Source organism: Taudactylus pleione, unplaced genomic scaffold (assembly GCF_031769625.1).
Source record: "Taudactylus pleione unplaced genomic scaffold, aTauple2 ptg000021l, whole genome shotgun sequence".
NCBI lineage: Eukaryota > Metazoa > Chordata > Amphibia > Anura > Myobatrachidae > Taudactylus > Taudactylus pleione.
In genome coordinates, this window is record NW_028284423.1 from 5,926,509 (window position 1) to 5,943,768 (window position 17,260).

The 17,260-nt window shown below is 44.3% G+C and overlaps 1 protein-coding gene across 2 annotated transcripts in view; it reads right to left on the minus strand.

Annotated features, from left to right (window-relative positions):
- Positions 1-17,260, minus strand: part of ARHGAP10 (Rho GTPase activating protein 10) — a 329,480-nt gene that overhangs the window by 288,916 nt on the left and 23,304 nt on the right. The window lies entirely within an intron of this gene.

The following is a 17,260-nucleotide window of genomic DNA, read 5'->3' on the forward strand; positions in this document are numbered from 1 at the left end:
AAAGGATCCCTGCATCCATGGCGGCATCACCCAAATAAGAGGCCCCTTCTCTAATAAAGGAGATCATATCCAGTTGCTCCTTAGAGGCATCCGGTAAAGACTCCGTTAGAGTTTTGGCCCACTCCTCAATAGCTCTTGCTACCCAGACAGAGGCCATAGCTGGGCGGGTGGCCGTTCCTGCCAGCGAAAAATTGATTTGAGGCAAGACTCCAGTCTCCTATCCGTGGTTTCCTTCAGCGAAACTGCTGGGATTAGCAAAGTGGTATGTTTAATCAGCTGTGCCACATGCGCATCAACTGATGGTGGATTCTCCCACTTGGCACAGTCCTCTGCTGGAAAAGGATATAGCCATTCTTTTAGAAGAATGGCTTATCTTATACGGAAGGACCCAGGCTTCCTCCATAAGTTCTGATAAATGTTCAGACTTTGGGAATTCTGCATTAACCACTTTTTGGCGCTTGAACAGGGGGGCTTTCCTAAGCGGAAGATCCCCTTCCTCGATATTTAATACCGATTTTACAGCCCTTATCAGAAAAGGGACATCGTCGGCTACTGGGAAATGATCATCACCCTCCTCGGAGCTAGACTCCTGCGAAAAGTTGTGTGCCTGTTCCTCCTCGGAGGAGGCACTCGAGTACTCACCCATGTAAGGCGGTACATGGCGCCTAGATTTAGGCTGCTTTGGCTTGACAGCCTGAGGCTGAAAAACCCCCGAGGATGATGCCATAACCTTACCAGCACCAGGGTCCATACAAGGCGGCCACATCATGGGCATAGGATGCATCTGCTGAGGCAAACCCCAAACCGGTGGTACCGGGGCAGCCAGCCGTTCCGCCACCTGAGCCATAACCTGAGAAAATGATGCCCAAGGAGGCTCAGGGCCTGAAACAGGCAAACTTAATTGGTGTGGTGGCTGTCTGAAACAGTTCCCACAAAGCCCATTTTGTAGAAAGTCCTGTGGGGACAAACCTGCCTTGCAGGCTACACAGGATATCAGCAACGGGGCTCCCGCCACCTGACCCTCAGACTCCTTAGACATAACACTATGCCACTGGTTCTGAGTGTATATGTGCTGCTTCCTACTCTCAACCCACACACCTGTAGCAAGGGAAGGGGAAAGACAGTGACAGTATACAGGAATTACAGTTCTTTTACAGAAGAAACAGTATCCATAAACAACAATCACATGTCATGCATAAATACTCTGCGAGCCATATGCATATAAGCTCTCACTACCATAATCAGCCTCAGCTTAGGTAGGATAGAGCCCTGTAAAAACCTAGACCAGCAGTAGGCAAGGTATACAGGGAGACTGCCCAGCGTCCCTCTTGTAGGAGCAGCGTTCAGAGAGCAACTGACATACACTCTGGCTGCCCTATATGGAGGCTGGGAGGAACAATCCACAATCAACTGTGCCAGAGGACTGAACTAGCGTGTGGATTGGGGGAGGGGCCGCCGGGGAAGCGTACCTCCCCTATGCTGCTTGGACCTGCCCGGTAAACTGACCTGGCCGCCGCAACAAGCCCCGGCTGGTCAGGAACATCAAATCCCGGCGGTCTAGGCTAGGAGAACAAGCCGTATGCCTCCTGACTGCAGCGCACCTCCAGCCAGTCTCACCGCCGGAGGCCGGACTGCCACGTGGTCCCGGCGGCAGCTGCCGCCGCGACCACCTGCTTACCTGCCATCCCCTTGATCTGGTTGCGGTCCAGGGCCAGAAAGCCCCTACCGAATCCCCTGCCAAGGACCTGCCGAGGCTAGCGGTGCGGCGCTGGAGGAGGTAGTTGCAGCGTGTGGCTGGTGCGCCTCTAATCAGGTGCGAGGCTGCTTCCAGGACAGCTCAGACCACCCGCTGAGATAGAGAGTAAACCTCACTTTTTTTTTTTTTTGTAGTCGTCTGCAGGACTGCTCCAGCAGTCCCACTGTATATTGTGGTGAACACACCAAACAGGAAGAACTGGCTATCTGAGGCAGGAGGTGGGGTATATGAGGAGGAAACCCGGTGCATCCTGGGAGCAGAGAGCTCGTTTGTATTAACTGTTTGGTGACCGGGATTCATACCCAACGTAATGGCTGTGGACCCCATGGACCCTGAAGAAGAAAGTGATGATTTCTTCCAATTGATGATCCAGCCATGCTTTTGTAGGCAGGCTATGGTCAGTTGAAGATGGTTTTGCAAAACCACCGGAGTCCGTGACAATATCAGAAGGTCGTCCAGATATGGTAGAATTCCGACTCCCTAAAGCCTGAGATAAGCCGTCATGACTGACATTATTTTGGCAAATACTCGGGGAGCCATAGAAAGGCCAAAGGGTAGAGCCTGAAATTGGTAATGTTGCTGAAGAACAGCAAATCGTAAAAATTGCTGGTGGGATGGGATAATTGGAATATGCAGATATGCATCCTGTATATCCAGGGAAACCATGTAATCTCCTGGCTCCATAGCCAAAATAATTGACCGGAGAGTTTCCATGCAGAATTTGGGAAGATGGATAAACCTGTTGAGGATTTTTAGATTCAATATAGGGATATATACCCCATTCGGCTTCTGGACCAGAAATAGATTTGAGTAATAACCCTTTCCTTGTTGGGACACAGGAACTGGGACTATTACCCCTGCCTGTAGCAGCTAATGAATGGCTTCATGAAAAGCCAAGGCTTTGTCCACATCTGAGGGGGGCTTTATGGCAAAAAACTTCTGGTGGGGATGTCTCTTGAAAGTGAGGGCATACCCCTGAGAGACCACTTCTCGGACCCAGGCATCTGTAGTTGTTTGATAACAATAATCCCCAAATTTTAGAAGTCGGCCCCCATCCTGGGATCCCCCAGGAGGATGCCTGCTCCATCAGGCCGAGGGCTTGTGTTCCGGCTTGGAAGCTGAATGTCTTGAATTAGTTTGTCGTTTTGACTTATGAAAACTAGTCGGCCTAGAAGAAGTCTGTACCTTACCTCTTTACTGAGGACGGAAGGACTGAAAAGAAACCTACCTAGCTCTACTATTTGACTTAGATGGCAGACCTGCTGACTTTGAAGCTGCCAGAGTAGAAATTATGTTATCCAACTCTGCTCCAAAAAGTACCTTTCCATGAAAAGGTGAAACTTCCATCGCCCTCTTTGATCCTGTATCAGCTATCCAAGATCCTAGCCAAAATCGGCCCTGTGTGCTACTATGGATGCTGCTGATGCCTTAGAAGCTAAAATTCCAGCAGCCCACTGCAGCTCCTCCCAGATAGGAAGCCGCTTCCCGTATGTGGGAGATATTCATCATCTGTTCTCTGATAGCATTTGGTAGAGAATTTTCCAATGCCTCAATCCATTCTTCAACAGCCTTGGCTACCCAGGCTCCAGCTATAGCAGGACGGGTAACTGCTCCAGATGATGAGAATATTGCCTTAAGACAGGCTTCAATGTTATTATCTGTGGAATACCTCAGAGAAGACGCTAATGGAATAGGCAATGTAGTGTTTCTGATTAAATGTGTTACATGAGCATCGACAGAAGGAGTTACCTCCCACTTAACACATACAGAAGGTAGAAATGGATACAATGATTTTATCCTCCTATCTACATAAAACCGCTTACAGGGTTACCCCATGCCTCCTAATTAAGCTCAGTGAGCTATTCAGACATGGGGAACTCCGTTTTGACCATCTTTCAGTGGTGATTAAACACCAAAGTCTTCTTACTATGAGCTGGTTCATCATCCTTAATATCTAGGACTGATTTAACCACCCTCACCAAAGAAGTAACATCCACAGTAGATGGATGATCCTCCTCCCCAGAAGTAGATCCTGGAGAGGAATCCTGTGCATCATGAGATTCCTCTGATGATGCGTCTGAAACCATATGTTGGGCAGACTGAGATAAAGACAACTTACGTTTAGGCGCTTTAGTCACTACTGGTCTGTTATCAACATTAGATGGTGCCACACTGACTAGAATGGCCATCAACATCCCTTATTGCGGAATGCATATGAGGTGAAATATGATTGAGTAGCCAAACGATCTACCACCTGCATCATAACTTGGGACAAAGAGGTAACCCAAGATGGCTCTTGTCCAACAACAGGTAAACAGTTGTGGTAAGGTGGTACTTTATAACACTCAACACACAAACCTTCCTTTATGTCCTGTGAGGACACACAAGCCTTACATGATTTACATGAAACCAGCACGGGTGGCTCCCCCTCCTGATTCCCTTTATCTTTTGACATATTCAAAGTAAAGGCACAATCGCAAAGTTATGCGACAGCCTTCACAAAATCTCAATGAATGTGAAGTACTTCAGAAAGAAATAACAATGATAGTTATAATTGACAGCTATAAATAAAGCTAACAAACAGTCACATACAATGCACATGTAATATAATTACAATTGGCTCTAAATCAGCAACGTAAAGAAATGGTAGCAATACAGCACCGTATACCTTAATCAAGGGAAAGGTATACAGGGAGACTGACCCAGACCCTCCTGAGACTACAGCTACTGGGTGCACTGCGTGAACATCTCATACACAAGGGTAGGCGGAGCAACCTAGAAGCGCGAAACCCTTCTAGGGACTGCGTGTGGGACTGGTGAGCCCCTACCTCTCCTAAGCTGCATTAACCAGCCGTGTACGCTGGCCTCGTGGCAGCAGATTGTGTCTGCTGCCGATCCCCAGCGTCAGATGATAGGGCCCCAGCTGGTGTAGTAAGGATGCGGACAATCCCTGGTTCTCAGAGCAGCGGCTTCTGGTGCGTCTCTGACACCAGAAGCAAAAACTGCCGCGCGTGATTCCCCGTAAGCGAGGAATCGCCTTACCGGACATCTTCGAGCATCCGGTGCAGTCCAGCGACACTTTTAAATTTGTAAAGGGTCAATTGGCCACCCTTGGTAAACCTAGTGTTAAGCAATGTCTACACTTGGTGGTAGAATACATGCTCCATACAAAATCTACAAAAGAAGATTAAAAACTGCACTTTAGTAGACATAAATCACAGTATTACAAATATTCTTCTAATTTTGCTGCATTTCAATTAACCCCTAAAAGTGTACCAGGAAAAGACTAAAGCAGATTGAAGTATTTTGCCATAACTAAAAAAGCAATAAAGTGGAGAGGAGGAATACACAATTCTCCACATACCAGACTGAAGTTGGGTACACACTAGACGATGTGTGTACCCAGCGACGGCACAATATATTGGTGAGTCTGTACAGACGGCACAATCTAGTGTACAAGTACAATCGCCCGATATTCGTTCCACTGCCGCATCCAGAAGCATGGTGTCATCTGAAGTTACAATGAACGACGCACTGGAGCGTGAAATAGTGCGTACACACTGGGCGATGTGGACGATTTGTTGTTCTGACTCAAGCCAAAACGAAAAATAGTCCAATGTATCATCTATGTGTACCCAGCTTAAGGGATCTGTTTATAGACCCAGCGACAATACAGATTAACAGCTCCATTATTAAGCAATGGCAAAAACACCACACTTCTGCGAGTTTCTTTCTCTGCTTCAACGGCAGCCGGGGAAGTGTCACTGGAAAATGTGCATGAGGGGCCAGAACACGAAAAACGAAGATTTGGAAAACCGGGAACGTAGGAATAATATCCGCATTCGTAACATCCCGGAATCGGTTTCTCCTGATGTTCTGGAATCATATCTATATAGACTTTTCGCTTTCCTACTCCCTGACCTTGGCTCACGCTCACTACCACTTGAAAGGGCTCACCGGGCTCTTCGACCGAAACCCAGGGACAACGACCCTCCTCGTGACGTCATTATGAGGTTCCTTAGTTATAAGGACAAAGAACTCGTTCTCAACCCTACAAAGGGTAAACCACACATGCTATTCGAATCAGCCAAGCTCCAATTCTACCAGGATCTTTCACCCCTGACGATTGCCAAGAGAAGAGACTTTCGGGACTTAACCAAGGCTCTTCGTGATAGAAGAATCAGATATCGCTGGGGGTTCCCCTTTAAGCTTATTGTAGACCTGAACGGCAAGACTGTTATCATTCGAGATCTTCGTGAATGTAAGGACTTGCTTCACTACCTAGAGGAATCGGGCCCCTCCCCTGAAGGGAACCCCGACGTTTCGTGAGTGCCTTACCCATCAACAATTGTCCCTTGTTTCTGCTATATTATTCTTCACACTTAAGTCTTGTTTTTTTTTTTTTTTACTAACTTACAACCATGATCTGATTACTGGTTTCCGCTCTGTATTTACCCCACCCCGTACCTCTCCCCTTTCTTGCTCGTCTCTCTTCTAAGTAATATAGTTGAGTTGTAGACTGTTTATTTACTTTCTAGATATGGTTATCATTTGTTACTAATATCTGAAAAACTCGGTATTATGTTCTGTATCTATTTTTTTACATATATCTTTAGCTGTTCTCTTTATTTAGCTACTAGCTAATATTGATCCGTTATGCTATTCAATGTATATTTTCATTTACTTTATTCTTTTTTTTTTTTTTTTTTCTCTTTGTAATTATAGTAATCTTTATGGTTACCATTTGTTGCTATTATTGGGACAACTCTGTTATGTTATGTATCCATTTCCCATATATGTATATTATCTTTAGCTGTTTTTTCAGTTTAGATACTAGCTAATACAGATCTGTTATGCCGCTAGTAATTTATTATTATGTCTGATATTTTATGATGTTTAGAGCATGGGGATATTGTAGCGTTTTTCTGCCTTGCTCTCCTTACTACAATTGTAATCTATAACTTCACCCTATATATGTTTCCTCCCCCTTTTTTTTTTTTTTCCTCTTGTTTTTATTTTTTGCATGTCTCTCTAAGTTTTGCTCTTTTTGTGATTGAAATTACCAATCTGTTACTTCTTTCCCCTTCTCGCCCCTTTCTGCACCCGGGGGATGCTTCTGATCCCATACAAATCCTTCTCTGTTCTTTTCTTCTTCTCTTTTTTAGGAGATTTAGATCTTTCTCTAATTGCGACACTGTCAACATTATTTGTTATTTTTGTTGTGTTCTACTCTATTAGAGGGTTATTTGGATTTTTTAGCCTGCTCCTCTCTGGATTTCTAAGTCCAACCTTTTGAGTACATTCTCCTTCTTTGAAGGTAGGGTTTTCGTACTCAGTTCCTGTTGTTGTTTTTTTTTTTCCCCCTCCTTCTTCTTTCTCCCCCTTCTTATTTTCTCCCTCACTCTATTTTTTCTCTACATTTTCCCTTGCGAGCTGGGACCCTTCCATTCCACTGCTCCTTCCTAGCCTACACAAAACTGACCCGATATGCCTCTCACTATAGCCTCAATGAATGTCCGCGGCCTCAATACTCCTCAAAAGCGTTCCCACCTGTTTCGCACTATTCGATCAATAAAAGCCGACATAGTCCTTTTGCAGGAAACCCACTTCCGCTCACCAAACCACCCTTCTCTTACCTCCAGATACTTCTCCACCGTGTTGTATTCCTCCAGTACGTCTAAACATAATGGTGTGGCCATTCTCATTAAAAATAACTTACCTTTTTCCCAAGAATCTGTATATACTGATGCGGATGGTCGATACATTATTCTCACTGGCAGGCTCGGACACACAGAGGTGACTATCGCCACAGTATATGCCCCTAATGTAGGACAATGTAGTTTCTTTAATTCCTTTTTTAAAATACTGTACAAACGTCGTATTGGTCACTTGCTTCTTGGTGGCGACTTTGACTCTGTTCTGGATCCGACCTTGGATAAGTCTCTTTCTCGGAACCGCCCTTCCACTTGTCCTATATCTAAAACTCTAAATAAACATATGAAATCGGCTGGTCTATTTGACACGTGGCGCTCCCTCAATCCCTCTTCTAAGGATTACACATTCTATTCCAACCCCCATCGTACTTATTCCAGAATCGATTTTATTTTATGTAGTCTCCCCATTTCCAAACACCTTACAGAAGCGAGTATCATTCCTAATTCCTGGTCCGATCACTCTATCGTTACTTCCTCCCTCGATTTCTTAGATACCCCGGTTATCGGGCCCACTTGGCGGTTGAATGAGACCCTTCTTAAAATCCCTCACTTCCAAACAAAAATTATAGGTGTCTTAAAGGACTACTTTGCTCTTAATGTCTCCGGCTCCGGATGTTCTCCCATGGAGTGGGAGGCTCATAAGTCCGTCCTTCGTGGGCACATCATCAGCTTTGCTTCTCACAGAAATAAAGAACATAAGCATCTTCTCCGATCTCTCACAGATCAGGTTCACCACTTGGAGTCTCTCCATAAGCGCACGCCCACTGATGCTCTCTATAAACAACTCACCACTGCAAAATCTGCCCTTAACTCGATTCTTTCTGAAAAAATTAAAAAATCTCTTAGATGGCTGAATCAGCTATTCTATGAAAAGAGCAATAAGGCGGACACTCTTCTTGCCAATCGTTTAAAGGCTCGCAAGGTTGCTATGGCGATTCCTGCGCTTAAGGACCATTCTGGATCTCTTCAATACAGTCCCTCCAAAATCAATTCTATCTTTAAAGATTATTATTCTTATCTTTATAACCTTACAGATCACGATCCGTCCCCACCCCCCCTCCCTATCTCCATTACTGACTACTTGACTTCTTGTGATCTACCCCACATCGATGCTTCCACCTCTGAATCACTTAACCTCCCCATAACTGAGTAAGAGGTTACCTGTGCACTTAAACATCAGAAACCTTCGAAGGCACCTGGTCCGGACGGTCTCCCCTTTTCTTACTATAAAACATTCCAGAGCTCTCTAATCCCCCATCTCACAAACTCTTTTAATCAAATTTTTGAAGGTAACTTGTTTCCCACTGATACCACCAGGGCTAAAATAACAGTTATCCCGAAACCGGGTAAGGACCCCCATTTGGTAACTAACTATCGACCAATTTCACTTCTAAATACGGATCTCAAACTTTTTGCAAAAATCTTGGCAAATAGACTAAACCCCATTCTCTCTTCGCTTATTCATCCGGACCAGGTAGGTTTCGTCCCCTCCCGACAAGCCCTCGATAACACTAGGCGTACAGTGGATCTTATACATCATGTAAACTCTATTAAACTTCCCTCTCTCCTTCTTGCTCTTGATGCCGAAAAGGCCTTTGATAGGGTCTCTTGGCCCTTTATGATTAATACTCTTCTTGGCTTCGGTTTTCATGGTAGATTTCTCCAGGCCATTAGGGCCCTTTATCATAACCCATCTACTTCGGTTCTTGCAGGGGGTCTTCTTTCTGACCCCTTCCCCATCTCAAATGGCACTAGGCAGGGGTGTCCTCTATCCCCGCTGATTTTCGCTCTAATTATTGAACCCCTGGCCTGTAAGATCCGAGGGAACCCAGACATCTCTGGCATTCAAGTAGGCGCCTCCTCGTATAAAATCTCTCTATTTGCCGACGATGTCCTCCTTACTCTCACCAACCCCTTGATTTCCCTCCCAAATCTGTTCCAAGAAATCTCCCTTTATGGACAACTTTCCGGTTATAAAAAAAGAAGCTTTACCCCTCCATATTCCGAGGTCGTCTCTAGAGCTCCTCCGTCTTAATTTCAATTTTAACTGGCGTTTGGAATCTATTAAATATCTAGGTGTCAACCTGACAAAATCTTATCACGGTCTCTACAAGGCAAACTATCTCCCTTTGTTTAACCCTTCCTGTGGCAGTCCCTCCCCGCGTTCTATCTTCTTTACAGGCAAGTTATGGTAAATTTATCTGGAATTACAGAAGACCTCGTATACGTAGAGCAGTCCTTTTTAAGACCACTTCAGTTGGCGGCCTAGGTCTCCCCTCGTTATCCAAATACTACCAAGCCTCTAGACTTAGTCAATTACTCTCCTGGCACTCTCCAAAGGGAACCAAACGATGGGTTGATCTTGAATCAGCACTCACCAAAACCCCATCCGTCTCAAACCTACCGTGGCTCCCCAGAAAACTCAGACCTCTCTCTATCTCTTTGGTCCCATCAGTTTCTCTTACTTTATCTGTATGGGACTCTCTCGATACTAAGTTCTCTCTGTCTACTCACCCCTCTTCTCAGACACCTCTCTGGTTTCACCCTTCTTTTCTCCCTGGCCACTCGCCCCATATGATCTCCACATGGTCTGCAGTTGGCATCACCCGCTTTCATCACATCCTGGGCAATTTTGCCCCCCATTCTTTTACTGAGTTACGGGAGATACATTCTTTACCGCAGTCCTGTTTCTACCAGTATCTCCAGATTCGCCACTTTGTCCATTCGTCCCTCTCTTCTCTTGAGGCTTTACGAAACCCCACGGCTATGGAACGCCTTTGTATTTATAGACCTGCGGAAAAGGGCTTAATTTCTCAGATCTATCATTCTATACTAGATCAGGATAGCCCGCCCCTAGAGACCCATGAGTGTTGTTGGGAGATAGACTTGGGTACCTCTCTGGGAGAAGACACTTGGGAGGCTATACGCCTTAATATATCGAAATGCTCAATTAGTGTCTCCATTAAGGAAAACTCTTATAAGGTGTACACTCGATGGTATCTTGTCCTGGAGCGTCTTCACCAAATATACCCTAATTCTTCTAACCTTTGTTGGAGACAATGTGGACAAGTTGGCTCTTTCTACCATATTTGGTGGTCCTGTCCATGTATTGTCCCTTACAGGTCCATGGTCCAATCTACTATATTGTCAATGATTCCCTATGCCTCCCCTCTTACTGCTGCTTCGTTGCTTCTGTATGTGCCGATCTGTCAACTTTCCAACCATGAGAATAAGTTGGCCCTACACATCTCCTGTGCCACCAAGTATCAGATTGCTAGCTCTTGGAAACAACTACTCCCTCTTACTCGTCAACAGTTCCTCAACCACGTCTGGTTTGTGGCCAAAATGGAATATATCACAAGCCTTCAACACAACACGGTGGACAAGTTTAACGCAATCTGGTCTCCCTGGTATGGCTCCCAGGGTGTGTTCCTGGGGTCTCATAATTATTTGCCCTTTGCTCTTTTCTCTTTTCCTTCTCTTTTCTCTCTCTCTCAAATTCTTTATTCTATCCCCCCAGCTCGCTCTCTTCCTCTTCCTCTCCACTCCCTGATTTTTATCTATATAATTTATTTTTTTTTTTTCTTGATATTTTGTTTCTTTGTTCTGTGCTACTTTCTTAAGGAATTACAAAGAAAAAGGATATCATTATACTTGTTACCTATCTATTTGTATGATGAATATTTACTGTTTATTTTGTTCCTTAATCCCCCTTGGGGACTGCCCTGTTTTTTTTTCGGTTTTTCTTCTATTGATACCCCAATAAAATTATATGATTAAAAAAAAAAAAAAGAAAAAGTGAACGAAAATTGTTTTACAAAGTAGTTGGTTTTACTTTACATAATAAACGATTTTCTGTGTGTTGAAAGAAAAATGTTGCAACTTCTATTGAAAATCGTTCAGTTGGCCAGTCTGACTGAACGACAAACGTGAACACGCATGAACGATAATCGTTCGTTTTACAACGAGCGATTTTTTGAACGATTACGACGTCATTATAGTTAAATTATTCAAAAAATCATTGTGTGTGTACGCACCTTTAGCAAATATTAATGCTGGGCATACACGGCCAGATAAAATTTCTATCAGACCGACAGACATTTTATCTGGCAGCCTGCCAGTGGCAGATGTCGCCGGCATACACTGAGATTTCTCTCACAGTATCAGCCCGACATCCGCGCTCCACACCCGGGGGAGGAGACATTTCCCTGTAGGAAGGAACACAGGAAATGTCTATTTGTCGGCTGCGGCAGGGCGTACACTGCCCGATGCGGCCGACAGTTTACCGGTAAATATCGCATCGGGCGGGCATGCTGGACAATCCGGCATGCCCGACCCCCTCCCACACGTTACAATTATCGGGGCGATCCGCCGATATCAGGCGAATCACTCCGATAATTGTAGCGTGTATGGCCAGCATTAGATGTAATGACTAGATTGTAATTGGTATTACCTGGGTTGGGGATGTTGTTCAGTGGAGCCTAGTTTATGGTAGGATACTGCTTGTGTTTATTCAAACAGATTCCTTCTTTGATTAGTGGGGCATTTGTGTTCAGCTTTAGCATGTCTCAATCAGACTTACTTTAAAATCAGAACCAGTCTAGAGGCAGCCGTGTATTAAAAGCACTAAGGGTCTCATTCAGACCCAGTCGCAAGCGCCGATGCACTCGCAACCGGGTAAATGGTTAGCCCTGCGCATGCACAGAGGCCACACTGCGCAAGCCCCGGAGCGAGAGAGAAACTCTCTCGCTCCGGAGCTCTCTACAAACGGGGCGGCTGTCGATGTTGATCGACAACTCGCCCCATTTTGTAGGCGGGCCGGGGGGGTGGTTTCCAAAACGGAGGCGTTCCTTAAGGAACGCCTACCATTTTGTGGGCGGCCGCACTGACATCATCAGTGATGTCAGTGGGGAGTTTCCGGCTTGATCAGACCTTAGGGTCTCATCGCAAGCCCCGATGGTGTTCACCATCGCAACCATCAACCTGGTCGGTCGCTAAGATGTGGGTGGTAACCCACAGCTTAGCTAGCGACCAGGAGGTCACACTAAAAAAAAGGAAGCGGCCACCCTCATTCAGAGAGAGCAATCGCTTCTTGCGACCGCCTCTGAATGAGGGCCTAAGTGTGTTACAACACATGGTAACCTACACTTCTCACACACCTCCAGGCCTGGTAATTGTGAAGGGGGTGGAGTAGGAATATTACTCTCCCAATCTTTCACATTCACAGTTCTCCCACATGTACCTTCACTTACATTTACATTATTCGAAGTACATTCTATCAGGACTTTCACCCCTTTCTCTCTGCGAGTTGCTGCTATCTATCGCATGCCTGGGCCACCTCAAAAATTTCTAGAACATTTTTCAGCCTGGCTCCCTCACTTCCTATCCTCAGACATCTCCACCATCATTATGGGTGATTTCAATATCCCCATTGACAGTCCACAATCTCCTCATGCCTACAAATTACTCTCTCTAACCTCCTCTCTTGGCCTCTCCCAATGGACTGACTCCTCCACTCATCAGGAGGGCCACTGCCTTGATCTTGTATTTACCAGACTATGCTAAGTTTCTGATTTCACGAATGCTCCTTTCCCTCTCTCAGATCACAACCTTATCACCTGCACAGACTCCTCCATTACATCAACCTCAAAGTCAGTGAAATCAACCAACCTCCTAAAACCCGCAGAAATAATAATGCTATTAACTTTCAACAACTATCTACCTCTCTACAGCAACGACTCTCACCAATTTCTACATTGACTTCTCCTGAGACTGCTGCATCACACCTAAACCAGATTCTAGAAAAAGCCCTCGATGAAGTAGCTCCAGCTAACCATCACACACCACGTAGACTTAGACATCAACCATGGCATTCTAACTTTACAAGGCATCTACAAAAACGCTCACGTAAAGTAGAAAGTCAGTGGCGAAAGTCTCATACGCCATGTGACTTCCTCACATATAAGACTATTTACAACTCTTATCGTACTGCTCTGGACACTACCAAACAAACATATTTCCAATCTCTTATCTCTGCTCAAGCCGATAACCCCAAGCGACCTTTTTAATACATTTAAACTGCTTCTTACCCCTCCCTCACCCAAGCCACCTGCTACTATCTGTGCACACGATCTTGCTTCCTATTTTAGGGACACGATTGAGAAGATCCAAAATGAAATGGTACGTTCTTCCTCAGCTAGTGACCTGCTCAATTCCCTACCTGAACCCTCTGGCACATTCTCTTCATTTGACCTCAGAAACGAAGATGAAGTATCTACACTCTTCTCATCCTCCTACTCTATTACCTCTCTAGATCCTATACCCTCACAAATCAGTAAAACGCTGTCTCCTGTGCTCATCCCAACCCTAACTAAAATCTGTAATCTCTCTCTCTCTCTACTGGCAACTTTCCATCATTGTTCAAGCATGCAGTGATTACTCCCATTCTGAAAAACAAAAAATCTGTCCCTAACACTCTCTCAAATTACCATCCTATCTGCCAGCTCCCATGCCCCTCTAAACTACTGGAGAGACTTGTCTACGCTCGCCTCACACACTTTAACACCCACAACTTATTGGACCCACTTCAGTCTGGCTTTCGTTCCCAGCACTCCACAGAGACAGCACTGACTAAGGTAGTAAATGATCTGGTTACTGCCAAGGCTAAAGGCCATTACTCACTCTTCTAGATCTCTCTGCTGCTTTTGACACTGTCGACCACTCTCTTCTCCTACAAACATTACAATTCCTACACAGCTCTTTCTTGGTTCTCTTCCTACCTATCTGATTGCTCTTTTTCTGTTCGTTTTTCAGATTCGGCTTTCTCTTCGCTAACATTATCAGTTGGGAGTACCGCAAGGCTCTGTCTTAGGTCCTTTTCTATTTTCAATCTATACCACCTCTCTTGGCAAACTAATCCGCTCTTTTGGATTTCAGTACCATCTGTATGCAGAAGATACTCAAATCTACATCTACCTATCCTCTCCAGATTTATCTCCATCTGTATCGGTCCGTGTCACTGAATGTATTTCTGCCATTTCATCTTGGATGTCATCTCGCCACCTGAAACTTAATATTTCTAAAACAGAATGAATTATAATTCCACCGGCCAATAACAGTTACCAACCTGATCTCTTTATCACTGTTGATAACTCAACAATCCACCCTGCCCCCACAAGCTCGCTGCCTTGGTGTCATCCTTGACTCTGAACTGTCCTTTGTTCCCCACATTCAATCCGTCTCAAAATCATGTTATATACATCTAAAAAACATCTCCAAAATTCGACCATATCTCACACAAGACACGGCAAAAACTCTAATCCATGCACTCATTATTTCCCGCATTGAATATTGCACTAGTCTCCTTACTGGTCTTCCCAAAAACAGGCTATCGCCATTACAATCCATTATGAATGCAGCTGAGAGGCTCATCTTCCTTGCCAAACGTTCATCGTCTGCTGCCCCGCTCTGTCAGTTCCTCCATTGGTTGCCAGTTTTCTACCGTATTCAATAAAAAATACTGTTACTTACATATAAGGCCATTAACCAAACCACACCAACATACATCTCTTCACTCATCTCAAAATATCTCCCAACCCGACCTCTGCGCTCAGCACAAGATCTGCGTCTCTCATCCCCACTCATTACTTGCTCCCATTCACAGTTACAGGACTTTCTTTGGGCTGCACCCACAATATGTAATGCCTTACCACGCACAATAGTCTTCAGTCGTTCCCTGAAATCTCACCTCTTCAGACAAGCTTATCAGATTCCAGAACTGACCACAAAACCTTCATAGCTTCCATGTCTTATTACATCCCCTCTTACAGTCCACACATATCCTCTCACATTTAGGGGTATTCAATATTGAGCGAAAACTCTGTTTTTGCGATGTTTTCGCACCAATGACGTCATTTTCGGAGGTTTTGGTTTTACACCGTATTCAATTTCAAAGACTTTTCGCAGGTTCGAAAAAAAACAGGGATAACTTTTCACCACTGAATAGGTGGCGAAAAAAAGTGCAGAATTGGGGTTTAGGGGTGCAGGCTTAAAAAAGTAGCCTGCACCCCTGGGAATGACATTTTAAAAATAACTGTCAAAAAAAGTTTAAAAAAAAAATAGGGACACCCCAAAAAATGAATTTAAAAATTGGGGTAAAAAAAAAAAAAAAAAAGTGTTTAAAAATAGGGAAATAGGTTCAGGGCTATTCTGCAAGTATGCGGTAGGTGTATTCTAGAATAGGCTATTAGCGGCAGGTGCATAGTTGCAGAATTTTTAAAAAACTTACTTTAGGGACATAAAAATATGCTAGTACCCATTTTCATGTACCCCAAATTTGATGGGACCACTTAAAAAAACGAAAATAATAACCTAAGGGCACTTCTGCAACACTTCTTCAATGTCGGGAAAAAACACCTGCTGCAGCTATTTAAATCCCCGACTTTCATTTGCAGGCTAAAACGGGGGTACCCATAGTGATCCCCCATGTTTTTACAACTTTAGGGGGGTCCTACAATTTATTTCAGAAAAATTAGTTTTTTTACGCAGATCCCACTTCGCACCTTCCCGTTTTCGTAGATTTCATATTGAATACGGGGATAAAGCGGGCGCGCGCCCGATACTTTATCCCAGTAAAATCTCCTATGTGGAGCGAAAAGTCCAGCACGGACTTTTCGCTCCCATATTGAATACCCCTCATTGTCTTTCTTTCACACACTCCTGACATTTGGCCAACATTCCTGTGTGACTGGATCATGCAGCCACCAAGAAACTCTGCATTCTGGCTGGACCAAATTGCAATATATAGCACCTATCCTTGTGTATCAATGCCTATTTCCCTATAGATTGTAAGCTTGCAAGCAGGGCCCTCTTACCTCTATGTCTGTCTGTTATTACCCTGTTTTGTTCTATCAATGTTTCCAATTGTAAAGCGCAACGGAATATGCTGCACTATACAAGAAACTTAATAAAATAAATAATGCATGTGACATCTAGGTATTAAAATTACTTACACCTTCTAATGTATATCATATATCCTTTCTGAAGTGTAAGCCCACTAGTACAGGTCCTCCGTTTCTTTTATAGGTTTTCTTATGTAAGAGTGAAACCGATCCCTGTTTTTATCATGGGTGGAACTCGGAGATGTGAGTGACAATCTTTGAAAAGTGACTAAGCAGTCTCTTATCTCAGCGTATAACAAGCATAACACATACTGTATGCAACTCATGTAACTGGTGTGAATGTACAAGTCTTGAGCATAATATGTACTTGGATGCCCCAACGTTATACTGGAACAAAAAAAATATTTACACCCAGAAAGCTATGGTCTACAGAAATTAAAGATAAAAATATAACACAGCACTTGTCCAAATGGCTCTGAATAATAGAGTACAGGCCTATCTCTCTACTAAGCAGAGATTCATGGCATAACATTAAATGTGCTATAATGCATAACTGCCTATTCCCCAGGAATGTGCACAAGACTTCCTATAATGCATAACTGCCTATTCTCCGGGAATGTGCAAGAGACTTCCTATAATGCATAACTGCCTATTCTCCGGGAATGTGCAGGAGACTTCCTATAATGCATAACTGCCTATTCTCCGGGAATGTGCAGGAGACTTCCTATAATGCATAACTGCCTATTCTCCGGGAATGTGCAAGAGACTTCCTATAATGCATAACTGCCTACTCTCCGGGAATGTGCAGGAGACTTCCTATAATGCATAACTGCCTGTTCTCCGGGAATGTGCAAGAGACTTCCTATAATGCACAACTGCCTGTTCTCCGG